This window comes from Puntigrus tetrazona, chromosome 22 (assembly GCF_018831695.1).
Source record: "Puntigrus tetrazona isolate hp1 chromosome 22, ASM1883169v1, whole genome shotgun sequence".
NCBI lineage: Eukaryota > Metazoa > Chordata > Actinopteri > Cypriniformes > Cyprinidae > Puntigrus > Puntigrus tetrazona.
Window position 1 is genome coordinate 4,953,006 of NC_056720.1, and position 13,052 is coordinate 4,966,057.

A 13,052-nucleotide genomic window follows, 5' to 3' on the forward strand; every position below is an offset into this window, starting at 1 on the left:
GGTGATATGGTAAATGACGCCAAGTGGCACATTACAAAATGGCGTGGACTTGCCTACGAGGCATCTACATGATAATCAGACATAAAGTATTAGAAACTTTGTAACATTATGGAATAAAATAAAGCTTTTAGGTTCAACAGCATTATTTTAAAGTTATAGGCCTTAAAAACTTTCACATAAACTCTTTTTTAAGTGCTAGCTAACTGTTTTAGCATTTCCATAATCTATTAAAATATATTTTTAATAATTATTTGTGATCACTGTGAAGCTGCTACAACAATATATAATATTTGATTATATGTGTGTGATCAGATTTATAAAAGCAGGTCCGTTGGGATCAGTGAAGATCATTGAACGCATTTCAAGAACTGCATAGTAATGATCTGTGAGCAAAACTTGCCTGGCAACACGATACAATCATCGGAACACCCTAGCAACACCAGACAAACCATCCCTTAGCACTTAGCAACCTCCCAGAACACCCCTAGCAACAAATTCCACAGAAACTGCCTAACAACCGCTGCAGTTGTTTACTGGATTACATCCGCCTCACGCTCTCACATTCACAAATACTTTCTTCTGAAAACATACTGTTAATCAGTTCTAGGAAGACGTTGACCACCGAGTGAAAAAAGTGTGAAAGAGGCGGAGAAAGAAAACAAGATCACGAAAATAAATATGTGAACATGAGTCACTAACTTCTATTTCACTCTGCTCTAGGTTGACCTTTATCTCTCATCCTGACTATTTCAGCTTTTTTCATACATGGTTGTTGGAGACCCCATGATCTACAGGTTTTAGCGCAGTGATCAAGTTCAGATGTTTAAAATCATTGTTTGATCCAGCGTTTTTTCACAAACCGTAATCAAACTAAACACTGAGATCAAGCCATCAGTCACTGAATCACCACGTGAACAACATTTTCGCAAAGAGAGATGAGGTTCAGGGCAAAAGCTTAATAATTACGCATCAGCAAAATGCATTTTATGAGAATATAGAAGCAAGTGATCAATTTAAACAAAATGAGCTTCTGATAAAACAAACACTGATAAATAGCTCTTCAAGAAATTGAATCCCTCAGCAGCCAATGAGTCCTAATGCTTATATGTGTGGGCCTGTAAAATGGATGTGCATTGTTTTAATACTAAACGAGCAGCATTCATATCTGCTGTATATGATCAAATGAGGTTGATGATGTATCACGTTTGTTTAAAATGACAGAAGAGTACACAGATAATGAGAGTTTGTACGGGATCAGGATCTAAACATCTGTGTGAACTTGAAGAGCCATTTGAATCTTAATGACTCACTTCTCCAGTGTTACTCTTTGGAATAATATTATATAAATTTGAACCATTTACAAACGATTTTGGGCTGTTTAATGTCACCGTGTGAATGATTTAGGCTAAGGCAAAAGGTCAAACATCACACACAGACACACCAGCGACAGAATATGTCTAAATTATGTTATGAGTAATGTCCTTGCCTGATCCTGGTTTTGATTTTAATTCAGATTTGATCTGGTCCTCATCACTAGAAGATCTTGTGAAGATCTCAGTATATTATTCAGTGATCTGTGTTTGATGAGGAAATATCAACAGACTCTGCTCACCGAACTCTGATTAAATGTTTATCATAGTGAAGGTTATAAAAATCCTCTGCTTGAGATGGGTATATAATATCTGGTGGATTTTCACAGTATATGTATTATCGAGTTCATGGTGTGTTTTCTCTCTTCTCTTCCTGTTCATGATCACCTCTGCTGGTAGATGTTATAACTACTCTTCTTCTTTTGAAGGCCATTCAAATGAACATGCGTAGTTATGTTTTAAAGCAACTTATATGAAATATTTAATTTTATTATATTTGTTACTGTAGGACTGTAGGTGGGGAGAAGAAGAATGTAAAGAGCTGAACCCCCCCAACTGCTGTGTGTAATTGCTGTAATTTATCACGTGATGGGGACCAAATATCCCCACATGAATAGGAATACCAGTAAAATTTGACCTTAGCAAGGAGGTACCTTTTTAGGTCCCCATGAGAAACAAGCTTATAAAACATACATTATTTAATTTTCTAAAAATCTAAAACTGCCAATAGTTTCCTGTAAGGGTTGGGTTTAAGAGTAGAACAATATCACATACGGTCTGTACAGAATAAAATCCATTACGCCAATGGAAAGTCCCCATAAAACATGGAAACACTGCATGTCTCTCTGTCTCTCTGTCTCTCTCTCTCTCTCTCTCTCTCTCTGTGTTTGTGTGAGCTCACACTCGGTCACTTTCACTTTCACTCTCTTAATGAATCTCCTGTAGCTCCCTCTTGTGGCTTTATCAAAGAAAATTGCTCCTCAGGCTGATATTTCAGTCTTTCAGGAGCTGATATATGGAAAATGGATTCATTTTATAGTGATTGACAAACATACGCAAGATATTCTCTTTTCTACTGAAAACGGTTTTGCTGCTTATTGAAATCTAAAATATGTGAGAAATATTCTGTGTGTTTGTTGTTTTTATGATGATGGTGAACTACAATAAAATAGGGAATGGAAAAATGTATAATAATAAAAATGATTTAAAATATTTATTTTAATTATCGTATTGATGAATTGCACATGACAGTGAAAGAGAGGATCGATATACCACTTACTAACATTTCACGTCTCTGTTTTCTCCTGCTGCCATCGTGTGCTGAAAAGATGAAGTGCATTTAAAAGCCTTTTCTGGCAGTACTTGAATTGCAGGAAGATCATCTGTAGATGATGTATTCAAACTGTAAAACAATAAAAACAAAATGTAATACGTAGTGGAGCTTACATGCATTACATTTAAAATTAATTTCTCTTTAATTAGTCAGCTGCTGGTTACACAAATAATAATGATTTCAGACAATATTACAATTTAACCGATATTAACGATTGTTTTGCCAGGCAAGAATATGTTCCAAATTAGTTTAATTCATAAACAAAATAAAACAACCATAAAAGGTCATTATACCTTGTCTTTAGAAAGTACATAGTATGGTGTATGGAGAACACACACACTACACTACGGGCGATCTGGCTACAGAATCAACTTGTTGTGTTTTGTCACTGTCCTTATATACTCAGACCAGACAAAGAGATCCCAAATGTGAAGTTGTAGAAACCTTTTGGTGTTTAGGTTCCCGTGCTCCAGTGTCACACCTGGCTGGAACACGTTCAGAGACCCAAAGGAGGACACCTCCTTCTCAACAGAACACAGTTCTACCAAGTTCTTAATCTTCTCCATAATATAAGTGATTACTGTGAAATTGAGACCAATTTATCAAATCACACTGAGACCAAACATGAAATTGAGGTTCAAATGACATATAATGCCTTATTCTTAATGAACCTTAAGCCAAATCTTTTGGGCAGAAGGAGGGGAGTCAGGAAGAGCAGAGGTGAAGAGAGTGCTGTAAAAACAACAGGGAGGGATGGTTTTTGAAGTCCTTTTGTTCATTTGGATATCCCTTCTCAGATTAATCTTATTGCATTGCAGGTTTTTGATTTCGCTCCTTACAAAAGACACCAGCTATCCTCCCAAAGGCAACAGGAAGAAAAGTGTTGAAGCTTACTGCATGCAAGATCACACTTACTGTCGACAGGATGAGCTTTTTGTGGACACCCAGACCTCGAAATGGAAGAATGGCAGAATGGATGCTGGTTATCCTGGAGTCCACTGTTGAGTAACACTGAAGAGTCACTGGTTTAGAAGCTGGTGTAGTATTTATGGTCACATCACAAACCAACTAGTCAGTTGCACCATGCAGATCAAGGATATAAACTTCTAGTAACTGAATGTGTAGGAGCAGAACTTGTGCAAAATGTCTTGTCTTATTGCAGTTCTTCTTTAGCAGATGCCATGATTACTAGTCATAATTATCCCATTACCTTATTAAGTTAATGAGACAATTAAGTCTTAACAAGTCTTTAAACCTTTTCCCCCGACACAGTACTCACACCCAACACTGATCACATGGCTCACGTTCATCACTGAACATCGCAATGCAACAATTTGATGACAATGATGTGATTATGGACACCAACAGTGGTGTCGACGAGCAAAAAGAAACTCTGAAACTCTTCAAAAGCTGTAATAGCATCTTCCAAATTGTCACAGGTATTGGGCAATGTATGAAACGATCTCTGACCTTCCGTTCCCTGGCTTCTGGCCAGGAATCTCCAGTTGCATTATCTAAGCCATGTAACTGGTGAAATTAGGCAAAGGCAAAAAAGGTCTTGGAAAAGGAGCACTTGCTGATGCCATCTTTGGTAAAATTGAGAAAAATGTCCTTGTCACCAATTTTGTCACCAAGTACCTTTTCTCTGCTTGCCGCTGGACACCTGCTGCTGCTCCTCACCACAAGCTGATAGTTCGAGATAAAGCCTGAGAAGTAGTAGGGTAGCTTATGTCAGACACTGGCGTTGTTCTAAACCTGTATAGAATTTCTTTGCTCTCCTCACCATAACAGAAGATATTTTGAAGAATGCTCATAGTCAGAAAGTTTTTGGACCCATTTGACTTCAATAGTGTTTTTATTTTTTTTATTTGAAATTGTTAAGAATATTGTTTACAGAAACCAAGAGAATATGAATCATGTTAGTTAATTCAACAATATTTCACCTTCACTATTCATTTTATCATCTACTACTTCATCTGCTTATATTCCAAAAGCCACTTACGTTATGTAATTAACGGCAAGCAAACAAAAAGTAACACATGCAAACATATTTATTTTACTTTCACTTTGAATAAAGTAAAGGATAAGATTACGTATATGTAGTGAATTAATTTTGAGTAATGTTAATGCTTTAGCAACAGTTTTCATAATTTTTTTTTTTACTGTAGTGTGAAGGCATCAGACTCCCCGTGGCTTAGCTGTCTGCTGCTCAGTCACTTATAACAGGTGCTTCTTCATTCATTACTTTTCCAGTTGAGACTGAAAGGAAACACAGAGACAATCAGAAATTTTCAAGAGAGAAGACCTGGGCCCTCATTTATCAACAGTCCGTAGAAAACGTCCTATATTTTGATCTACGAATGAAATTTAGAAAGTACAAGTTCACCTAGGACCTGTTTGCCTCGGGAGACCCTACCAGGGGAATATAGCCCTGGACAACATAGCTCCTAGGGTCGTTCAGGCACTCAAACCCCTCCGCCACATTAAGGTGGTGATCCCAGGAGGGGTAATAAAAAAAATGCAGTAACCAGCAATATCAATGTCTCTATTGTTGTTCAGTTGTTATATAAGTAAGGTGATTGGTCGGGTCAGTGTAGTATTTGTCCCGCCCCTCCTCCATTGATCAGATGGCTGAGAAAAAGAGACAGGAGACTGACTGAGCAGAACAATTTTGGGAAAAAAGTGGATTCGAACCCCGGCCGATCACGTTAAAATGAATTACCTTGTGTCTTACTACATACTACAACAGACAACTTGTTTTTTTCTCAGAGCTGCTTTACAGCAGAATTGAAATAAAGGGTAAAAATAAAGCTTTCTAGAGTATGTGTGTGTTAGTGTACAGATGAAGAAACTAGTTACAATGAAATATTACACTTAAAGACAGCTACTCACCATGTATTCAGACTCACCTTTTTATTCACTTCACTTATAACAGTGTCTTTATAATAACCGGCCCTTTTTTTTTCACCTTCATCACCTGGAAACAGATTTATAGACATAAACAGTAAAATGAAGAGCCCGTTCCTCTTATATATGCGAAGAAGCAGCCCTGTATAAAAGGCATAATAAAATGCAGCAGCTCAGGAAGACACATACGAACATATTGTGCACATATACAAACTTAATTTGTCAGTTATGTGAAAATATTTATGCATCCTGTTTTTTGTATTTACATTATTTTAAATGTTTTATTAATATATTTTAATGAAATTATTTTGTGAATCGAGGTTTTGCTGTTTGCACATTAAATTAAACACATAAAATGTATATTTGTTTGTATTTTGATTTTGTTTAATTTAATACCAATTTCACATTTAATCTCATCAGTTAACGGTTGTCAGGAGAAAATGAGCATCCTAAGCTCTTCAAGTCTGATTTGTATTTGTAATGCGCATACTAAAGTTATCATTTAAGTATAGTATTGAATAGGCATGTGATGTTTCCGAGCCCACCAGCTCGGGAGGGATATAATTGCGTGAAAGGATGTAAAAATGATGGCTCACTGCAGAACAAGCACTTCAGTGCAAAGTGCAGTTTTTATTTATAGTGCAGCAGTGTCCACAGTGAAGCGCTATATACAGGTGCACACTGCTAAAAACCAACGACAAACAATCCAAAAGTACCAAAGAAAATAAAAGGGAAAAATAAACCGAAAACACTACAAAGATCAACCAGGTATCCACAATATACATTAAGAGTTTAAATTGTTTGAGGCACCGTGAGTAGCAGCCTACACATCGACTTGGTGAACAAGTCCCGTCATGAAGTTTGGCCTCGGCTTAAATAGGCCAAACTCCACCCACCCACACCGGATCCTACCATTTGCAGGTACATCTAACATTTACAGGACAAAAATACCACCTCTATTTGGAACTCACTATTCATCCTTAATTTTCCAACAATTTTAAATACAAATCAACAGACAATCCGTTACACTTAATACATTCATTGTATTATTGCCACGCGTAAATACACACATAAACACCTAAACATACATTGACAATGGTTTCGCCAGCTTCCGGCTGCGCCTGTGTGAGGAAAGGCTGTGACATTATAATTGGCCGCCGCCTGGGCGCTTCGGCAGCCACCGCTAACTTTCTCCGGAAGACTGACTACGCCCACACAGACAGACATAATAAAAGACAAACAGGACAAGCGCTATGTAAAATGTATGTAATGATTAGTATAAATAACGGAGAAGTGCGGAAATGGGGAAATGTCCGTGTGCTATCATTTTTCGCGTGTGCACCGCGCTACACTGATAGCGGCAACAGGAGGGGAGGATGCAATGAGTGAATGAGGTAAACCGGGTGTGTGCGGGTGTATGTGCGAGTGTAATTTAATGCTGCTTCCCCAGCGGTGGCAGCTACTGTGACTGTCACATCACCTTTCCCCTCTCCCAGCCTTGGCTGTGCTGGCGGAAACCTGGACAGATGATCGGCTACTATATTGAGTCTTCCCGGTCTGTGCCGTATCTTGAACCGGTATGGCTGCAGGGCAAGGTACCACCGTGTAACTCTGGCATTGTGGTCCTTCATAGACTGGATCCAGGTTAGGGCTCGATGGTCAGTCTCTAGGTCAAACTCTCGACCAAGGAGATAATAGCGTAAGCTGTCCAGGGACCACTCTGATGGCGAGACCTTCCTTCTCAACTGCCGAATATCTTGCCTCTCTGGGGAGTAACTTGCGGCTGAGATAGACAACCGGTCTCTCTTCTCCTGCACTTCCTGGGCAAGGACTGCACCAATCCCTGTTGCTGATGCATCTACCTGTACCAGGAACCTTTGTGTGAAGATTCGGACTCTCTGGAGAACTGGGTTGGAGCATAGTTTTTCTTTTAAGTTATTAAAAGCTGCCTCACATTCATCAGTCCAGGGAACAGGGTTTGTCACTGTTTTTGGACAGCAGGTCGGGTCAGAGAGGAGCCGCGATGGAGGCAAAGTGTGGTACAAATCTCCTGTACCAGCCCACCAGTCCTAGGAAGGACCTCACTTCCCTTCTTGGTCCTTGGTTGTGGGCTCCTCCCCGGATTACCTCCACCTTGCCTATTTGGGGTCTCAGTTGTCCATTACCCAAGTGATACCCCAGGTAATTTGCCTCTTGCTTTGCCCACTCACATTTAGCAACATTCAATGTTAGTCCAGGCTTCTCTATCTTCTTTAGGGTTTGTTGGAGGTGGTGAAGATGCTCTTCCCAAGAGTTGCTGTGTATTACCACATCATCCAGGTATGCTGCAGACCAGTCTTCACAGCCTAGAAGTACTGGTCCATCAGCCTCTGGAAAGTGGCTGGTGCTCCCATGAGACCAAGCAGTAGGACTGTAAACTGGAACAAACTAGAGAATTGTCCGAAGCGGCTGTGTATGGTCTGGACTGTGGACTAAGAGGAACCTGCCAGTACCCCCTTACAGGTCTAAGCGGAGGATGTATTTGCCTTCCAATTTTCTCCAGCAGATCGTCCACTCTTGCATGGGGTATGCATCAAACTTAGACTGGGCGTTGAGTTTATGAAGTCAATGCAGACACGCAGGGATCCATCCTTCTTGGGGACAATCACCATTGGACTGCACCATTCGGCTCATTGAAGTTCGATTACTCCAGAGCTCCTCATCAGCTTGATCTCCTCTTTCAGGTTCCACCAGCCTCTCAGGTACCGGTAAGGGCGTTGGCGTGACGGTGTCAGGTCAGAGAGGTGGATAGTGTGCTGGGTCAGCTCCGTCTGTCAGGCCTCTGACAGAACAAGCGGGAAACTGGTTCAGAAGGTGCTGCAGCTCTTTCCTTGTGGAGTCTTCTAGGTGAGTCAGACTCCACCACAGGCGGCTGTCTCTTTACATCCTCTCTGAATCCTCTTCCTCATCTCCACCTCCACCTTCCTCACAAGAAAGCGACATGTTTCTGTCACCTTACCAGGTGGCTCCTTCCACTCCTTTAGCAGGTTCCATGTGGTAGGGTCTGCCTAGTCTTGCCACTTGTCAGGATGATGAATTTCATATGTGACTGGCCCATCTTACGGACCACAGTGTATGGCCTGCCATTTAGCTAGTAGTTTGCTTGTTTCAGTGGGTAGTTAGGAGTAATGCCTTTCTGTCCTGGTTGAAACTGCACGTAGTCTGGGCGTGCTGGTCTGTACCACATTTTCTGTGTTTTCTGCTTCTCTTGCAGGAGTTCTCTTTGGCTTGTTTCTCTGTATCGCTCCAGGCGGTCTGCATTTCTAGCACATGCTGCACAATGCCCCGCCTCACGCTCGTCTTGGAGCATGCAGGAGTTGCTCCTCCCAGCCTTTCCTTAGCAAGTCCAGGGTCGCCTGTACCCAACCATCCATAGAAAGCTCGAAAGGTGAGAATCCTGTTGATGCTTGGGGTACCTCTCAGTGCGCAAAGAGAACAAATGGTAACCACTTGTCCCAGTCTTTTCCTGTGTCTGCAACAAACTTCCGTAGCATGTTCTTGAGCGTTTGGTTAAATCCTCTCCACCAGGCCGTCCGTCTGAGGGTGGTAGGGAGTTGTTCGGATGGCTGTAATGCCCAACTTTCTTGTTCAGCTGCCCCATCAGCCGCGATGTAAAGTTTGTTCCCTGGTCTGTGAGTATCTCCTCGGGTATGCCGACTCTGGAGAGAAAAGTTGAACCAGGGCATGGATGATCTTAGGAGTGGTAATTGAACGGCAGGTGGGAAGGCCTCCAGGATACCTTGTGGCGTAGTCGCTCACTACCAGGATGTAGCGATGTCAACACTGCTCTTTTCCATTGGCCCCACAATGTCCATGGCGATTCACGCCTAAAGGTGGGAAATAACAGGAGAGAGGTTGCAGGGTGCTCTGCCCGCTGGGACACAGCGCACTTGTCTTTTGGCAGATGGCACATGTGTTGCAGTGTGTTTGTACATCTGTGTATAGTGTGGGCCAGTAAACACGTGAGCTAATGCGTGCATATGTTTTCTGTTGGCCAAGGTGACCTGCCCATGGAACAGTGTATTGCAAGATGCAGAACAAGAGGGACGACAACAACATGGTACAATCAAACGGGTCATATCATTTATTTACACATATAACACAGAAATTCAATAGCTTTATATTCTTCATTGCACAGTTTGATGGTTTGGCACACTCTCAGCTTTGATAAACAAGGATTTCAGAGTTTCATCATTCCTTTGAAGTTGTGCTATGTTCCTGGGACCTTCAGGCACGGTAACCGAGACCCTCCACTGAGGGGTCAGAAGCTGGGGGCTCCCAGGTGCTTCTCAAGTCGCCTTTAGTGGCGTGACTTTTAGGCCCTTTAGTCCCCACCCTGCAACAGACTACTATCCAAGTCTGGCAATGGCTGTAGACCGGCCCTGGCTTGAGCTCTGGTAGAGAGCAGGACATGACAAATCAACACTGGTTGTGGCAACAGAACATTCAGAGTCCTTGCTGGTGGGTTCGCAGAGTTCATAAAGCACTGGTAAGTCTCTACCAAGAATCATATCAGCTGGTAAATTGTGCGACTATGGCAACACGTAAGCAAGTACATTTGTTCTTGTACCTCTACCATTTACCTCAGCTTAGAATTACATGCTTCACATCCCCATGCACACACACTGAACAGAGGTAGTGTTTCACATAATTGACATTATTTACAAAGCATGCTTTTAACATTGACGAAGAACTTCCAGTGTCTAAAAGCGCTTTCAGGTCATGTCCAGCGTAACAGTCACAGCTAATACATTCTGACTCTCCCATGGAGAGCCAAAATCACAGTCCCCCTCTCTGGGCACATAACAAAACCCTGTAAGTTTTGCTTTACGAGCAGGACATACAGCTGCTGCTTTGTGGCCCGGCTGCTGTGGCAGTAAAGCAAAGCAAGTCTTTGGTCGTTGACTTTGGACCTTGTGTATTGTCAGATGTTGTCAGACCTCTTACACTCCCCAAGCTATGAGAAGCACCACGCACAGTACCTTTAGATGGTTGAGTACGAGGACCACGCCGCGAGCATTCAGGTACTGCTGAGCCCAACACCACTGCCGCCGCCAGTCTGACCTTGGCTCATGCTCTCACCCAGGTGCGTGCATCGAAGGAAGCACCGAAGAAGCTGCTCCAGGACGATGGCCTCACCAATCTCTCTTTTGAGTGCTCCTCGGTCGTGGCCCAGCGCTTTGTACAGATTCTTTGCGGTGGTGGTAAGTCTCTGTTGTGGTGACTCTCCAGCTGGAACTGCAGATGATCGGAGCGCTGACGGTAGGTCTCTGGAGAAATGTTGATTTTTTCCAACAGTGCATCCCCTCAGGTCAGCGTAGACCTCCGCCTGCTCCTCATCCATTGCCAGGTACGCCTCCAGTGCCTGCCCGGTCAGCAATGGAACCAGACCCGAGCATCCCACTCCTCCTCAGGCCACCTCCAGGTCCTGGCCAGGCGCTCGAACCTCCGAAGATAATTTCTCAATGTCTTCCCCTGCTGGAAGCTCTCGGCATCTTCGGATCAGCCACTGCATTGGCTCTCTCGAGTGCTGTACCTTTTGAAGTCTTGGACATAAGCGGGTCAAGTGTCTTGTGGATACCTTAGGTGCTGGTGTTAGTGGCTCCATTCGGATGCTCTCCCCATCCATCGAGGCCTCAGCAGAGACGAATTGACTGCCAGATGGACTCCACGAAGACCTCGTAGCTCTCGCGAGATATCGATCCTCTCTCTCTCTTGAGCATCAGAAATCTGCGCATCAGGAAATCATTCCTTCACCGGCTGTAAGCGTCAGAGGTGACAGACTTGGTTGGTGGTTGACTGGACTTTGGGGAGACTTTGGGAGGACTCGTGACACACTCCTCATCCTCTGTATTGTCAACGATTTCCAGGCACGCCTCCTCTTCAGAGCGCAGCCTTCACTTGGGATGCGTAAATCCGCATGCCTGGGTTTCTTACCCTTCGGCACTGTCTGCGAGTAGCCATCCACTTCTGACACTAACTGTATTTGATGTTTCCAGGCCACCAGCTCGGGGGAGGGAATATAAATTCGTGAAAGGATGTAAAAATGATGAGCTCACTGCAGCAGCACTTCAGTGCAAAGTGCAGTTTATTTACAGTGCCAGCCAGTGTCCACGGTGAGCAGCGTATATGCGAGTGCACACCAAAAACCAAGCGACAAACAATCCCAAAGTACCAAAGAAAATAAAAGGAAAAATAAACCTAAAACACTACAAAGATCAACCAGGTATCCACAATATACATTAAGGTTTAAATTGTTTGAGGCACCGCGGTAACACTCTCTACCACATCGACTTAAGTGAACAAGTCCCGTCATGAAAGTTTACTTTCGCTAAATAGGCCAAACTCCACCCCCCTTTTTAGATCCTACCATTTTGCAGTACATCTAACATTTACAGGACAAAAATACCACCTCTATTTGGAACTCACTATTCATCCTTAATTTTCCAACAATTTTAAATACAAATCAACAGACAATCCGTTACACATAATACATTCCATTGTATTATTACCATGTACGAATATACACATAAACACCTAAACATACCACATTGACAATGGTTTCGCCAGCTTCCGGCTGCGCGGCTGTGTGGAAGGCTGTGACATTATAATTGCCGCGCTTTCGTCATCGGCAGCCACACTAACTTTCTCCGGAAGACTGATTCATACACAGACAGACATAACAAAGACAAACAGGACAAGCGCTATAAAATGTAATGTAATGATTAGTATAAATAACGGAGAAGTGCGGAAATGGGGAAATGTCCGTAATGCTATCATTTTACGCGTGTGCACCACGCTCACTGATACGCGGCAACAGAGGGAGGATGCAATGAGTGAATGAGGTAAACGAGGTGTGTGTGCGGGTGTATGTGCGAGTGTAATTTAATGCTGCTTCCCCAGCGGTGGCAGCTACTGTGACTTTGTCACAAGAGCAATTATAACAATAACAATTATTTGGGCAATGCGAGGTATTACTTAGTTATTCTGATGATTAATAAATTAATATTTTGGTAATAAATAGAACAATAAAGATAGAACAAGATAAAAACAACCAGACTTCTTGTGTAATACTTACCCGTTTCTTGGTCTTCATTGATCATGCATCAACCAAAGCTGCACACAGAATTACATTACATTAGGTAAGCATCATTGATACCAAATTAACAATAAACCACCACCATTCCATATCATTTATTTGTTACAAAGTGATAATTATTAGCATTTAGCTGGTTCAGGAGCCTGATAAAGTTCTGTTGTATATGAAACAGAGTGAAAATAATTATATTCAGACATTCTTAATTGGGATAATAAAGCAAGTCATCACTCATTGGGCACAGGATGTAGTGGGCGGGCTCTGCTATCTCCCTACTGATAAGACACATCAAAAAAAGTTGAAACTA

The 13,052-nt window shown here is 42.3% G+C and overlaps 1 long non-coding RNA gene across 1 annotated transcript; it reads right to left on the reverse strand.

The window, feature by feature from the left end:
- Positions 1 to 4,553: 4,553 nt before the first annotated feature.
- Positions 4,554 to 12,768, reverse strand: LOC122327586. The gene is made up of 3 exons (XR_006247662.1): positions 12,728 to 12,768; positions 5,613 to 5,680; positions 4,554 to 4,962 (listed from the first exon to the last, which is right to left on the reverse strand). It is a non-coding gene; the product is annotated as an uncharacterized LOC122327586 (long non-coding RNA).
- Between the last annotated feature and the right edge of the window lie 284 nt (positions 12,769 to 13,052).